General features: G+C 53.0%; 1 protein-coding gene across 1 annotated transcript in view; it reads right to left on the bottom strand.

The window, feature by feature from the left end:
• Nucleotides 1-4041, bottom strand: part of ASTN2 (astrotactin 2) — a 315089-nt gene that overhangs the window by 85923 nt on the left and 225125 nt on the right.

The following is a 4041-nucleotide window of genomic DNA, read 5'->3' as shown; positions in this document are numbered from 1 at the left end:
CAGGCTGTGTTTCTGTTCTCCTCCTTTCTTTGAGGATTACGAGCTACCTCTTATCAACATGATCACTGCCCAGCCAAAGAGACGCAGGAGCAGCCAGGATTCCTGGATGCAGTGAGAAATAATAAAACTTGGGAGTCTCTGCTTAGACCTCACCTGTCCTGGAACACGGCATCTCATGACCGACAGCAGCACTGCTGCGTAAAAGTAAATGAGTGGTGTACTCTGTTGTGCACTTCTTCTGACTAATACCCCACAATATCTGCAAGGACATTAACCCAGCTGTGGAAGTGGTACCACTGAAGAGATGGAGCAAACCACAGCTTAAGAACCTACATGGAAGAGGACAGGAGAGGAGGGGCTGGGAGAGAGGTAGAGCCTAGCAATGCACCTTTCGTGATCTGCCGGCAGCAGCACGGAGCAAGCAGCACGTTGTGGCAACGTTGCATTCACATTCGCTGTCACCCTCAGCCGCAGTGACAGCAAGCGCTGCTGTTTCTTTGCATCTTCCCAGTTCTACCCACTTGGATACTGGAGCACGAGCAGGAGGAGATGGCTTCGTGCTCGAAGAGCACAGCTTTTGCACGTGCTTTGCACGGGTACAGGGCTGACTGCTTGGGTGGTGGGGAACAACTGGGTACAGGGTAATTCAGCGGTCAGCACATGGGTCCTGGCAGAGCGGTGAGCCTGGAGCAGGGCAGGAACCTGGAGGGGTGCAGGACTTGCACCCCCCTCTGCTCTCGGAGGCAAGTACCATTCAATGCCAAGGATCTTGTGCTGAGGTTAATTCACTGCCCAGCTCTTGCAACCTTGGGGAAGGCATTTTATCTCTTGGTCTTGTTTTTGCTTCCTCTGTCTGCACAGCAATGGAGAACCCCTTGCATGATCTGCTGGACTTACGAACAGCAAAGTGCTTTGAGATCCCCGCTGAGCCCACAGACCCTGGTCCATCACAGCGAAAACCCAGCCCCTCATCCTCCTCCAGCCGTTCCCAGTCCTGCTGTGTGTGTGCTACAAGCACATTCAAAGCACATTTTTATTTTTAAACCTTGCCTTTTGCGTGCTCACAGCGGCCACCCCAACCTGCACCAGCCCCCAGGTCGGTCCAACCTCCCAGGCGGGCTCCAGAGATGGTCCAGGTGGTGTTAAACCAAGCACAGGTCTGCCTGCCCCCACCCAAGGATTTCACCCTTTCTCTTTCAGATGAAGCCTCCCACCTCAGCTCCTTGGCTCCCAACCCTAAAACCAGGATCCTTCTGTCCTACCCACCACGGGCTGGAGGATGCAGTGCTCCCCAGACAGGACCGTCTTGGGAGGTGGGGCTCAGCTCATCCAGGGGACATTCTATGCCAGGGCCACCGCAATGAGCAACAGCGATACCCCAGGTCCCCTGTCTGGCACAGGCAGGGACATGGCCACAGCAACCAGAACCAAGACATAAAAAGCACTTTACACCACGGTCATGTTATCCCCTTGTCCCTCCTCCTCATCCCCTTCGGAGCTTCTTAACTTCAGGAACCTTCCTCCAGAGGAGTGTTGGAGTGACAGAAAACATTTTCCAAGCCTAATATCAGTTCCAGATGTTCACAGCCATTTCAGTTTGTACCTCACCCTGTAAAACACATTTCTCCCTCTCCCTCTCTCAAGTGCAGCGCCTGCTTCGTCCATGACATAATGCGCTGGCGGGCTTGGCCGCGCACACACACACACACGTTCGCGCCCTCTTCGAGAGCCCCATGTTCAAACAAAGAGCATCACTCAACTACAAAGCCGTCGCACACATAGAGTTATGAGTAATTTCCACAAGTTTTAATAAACAGTTTGGGATGTAATTGCTCTCCGTCTTCTCCGCCGGCTCCCGAGCGGAGAGCCGCTCATTCCCCATGCACTGGTGTTGAAAGCGTGGTTTGTTTCACACACAAGTTCACCTCCTATTAGCCTCAGATGGTCCAAGGGCTGTGTTTTTCTAAGCACCAGTAATAAGCCTCTCTAAAAAGCACGTACAGCCAGGGGCAGCCAACCCATGAGAGCTCCCAGCTCCTTCCACCCCGTCCCACAGCATCGCCGCCCCATGCGGAGGCCAGCAGGGAGCAGAGGGGACACATGTTAGACCAGGCTCAAAACTCCCTCCTGACTCTGCTCCAAGAAGACGAGGAGCAAATACTTTCTGGCTCAAGGGAAAGGCTACATCTTCCAGTTGCAAAGCAAGGAAGAGGCCAAGGAGTTTTGCAAGGGGGAGAGACTGAAGGCTTTTGGGGCGCAGCAGGAAGGCAGGTTAGGCAGGGGCCAGGTACCATCTAGCTTGCCATGGGCCTGAAGAGCAGGTTGGCACAGCTTTAGCCCCCAGCCAGTGCCAGGAATCCCAGTAAGAAATGGTTGCAACTGCAATAAAGCAAACAAAACCCCCATACAAGCACAAACAACCCATGCATTTAAATTCAAGAGATCCAAGGGGTGAACAGCAGCAGCCTCAAGAGCCCTCCAGCATTGCAGGATCCTCCCAGCCCAGCACTACCACGCTCTGCAAATACCCGTGGTGCACCTTCCAGAAATGAGAGCAAACTTGCCAGCAGCCAGGAGACCGACGGCAAAGGAAGATCTGCCAATATTCGTCAAAAGCCACCCAAATTTCATATCCCACCCCCCACCCCCCAAGCTTCCCCCTTCTGGGGTTGACTGATTGTTTTTGGGGATGCTGCTCGGGTGTGATGAAGATGCGGTGCAGCATGACGGGTGGGTGACAGTGGTGAGGGGATACCCAAGGTAGGATTTTTGGCTGGGTGAAGCACAACACCAAGCGAAGCCTTTGAGAGCTGTAGCAGTCAGCATCTCTGCAAACCTATGCAAGGTATTTGCAAGAATCAAGTCATCTGGCATTAGGGGCCTGTAGGGTAAGAAAGGAATGAAGGCAGGAATGTTGTTTGGTTATAAACAACATAGAAAAAAAGGGAGAGATTTAGGATTGGCTTTTCTCTTTAATTGTTTATGGGGTCATTCTGTCCCAAACAGTCCCCCAGAGCCCGGAGAGGGGAGGGCAGCTCCCCACAATGAATTCAATCGCCTGTCAAACACATGGCAGTCATAAAAGGAAAATAATAATAATAATCTGTATTTCCTACTCTGGCTGCCAGGCAAAGATCCAGCCACTTCAAAGGAGAAACCCCACGTTTCCCCCGTCTGGCCTCACCTGACCAATGTGTGAGCAATCTGGAATCCCCATCCAAAACAAAGCCCCTCCTTTGGTGGCTTGTTTTCTTTCTCCGTTACTGGAGGGTGCCCCTCCAAGATAAAGAACAAGCCTTCTTCCATGCCGAGAAACCAGAAACATAACCCAGGGGCCATGGCCACGTTGGGCAGCTCTGGAAGTGGATGCTGGCAAGGTGTAGGAGAAAGCTCCTGCGGGACAGGACTGGCGTATGAGCCAGGAACCAGAGCTCCTTCTCGCAGGGGTCTCCACAAACAGCCGGGGCCCCCCAGCATGTGGGGCTCTGGCTCTCTCCAGCAGAAAAAGTCCAGCTCTTGTAGCACAAAAATTTTGGATATGGTGGTAAGAGAGGCTGCAGAAGCAGAATAGATGGGCCCAAGATGAACAGGGAGGGCGAGAACTTCCCTGTGGCTGCAAGCTGGAGCAGTCGCTCTGCGGCAGCTCATGGCAGCAGGGGGTTTGGCTCAGAGTGGCTTACAAAATTAGTGAGGAGAATTAAAAAGCCACCACCACAAGCTGAGAAAGCTTCCAACCAAGACCTAAGGACTGCCTGTGAGCAACTCCAATCTTGCTCTGCATAATCTTCCTGAGATTGCCTTCCCGACAGGGAAACACAGACAAACATCTCGCTGGGATGTCCGGGAAGCCCCTGCAAGACTCCACAAGCACAGCGAGGTTCTCCCCTCCGATGCCAGCCCTGTCCTCACCTTCAGTCTGGTTTCTTGTCCTTGCAGGCAGCCCAGACATGCACCCCTCACATAAGCTGACCAGACTCCACCTTAAAACAAGTGAGGTTTCTAATCAGTGAAAGCAGTCGCTGCTGCAGAGCTTTGCTCCCA

This window comes from Egretta garzetta, unplaced genomic scaffold (assembly GCF_000687185.1).
Source record: "Egretta garzetta isolate BGI_Z169 unplaced genomic scaffold, ASM68718v1 scaffold190, whole genome shotgun sequence".
Taxonomy (NCBI): domain Eukaryota; kingdom Metazoa; phylum Chordata; class Aves; order Pelecaniformes; family Ardeidae; genus Egretta; species Egretta garzetta.
Note: the sequence above shows the minus strand (reverse complement) of the source record. Positions and strands in the feature narration are given on the sequence as shown.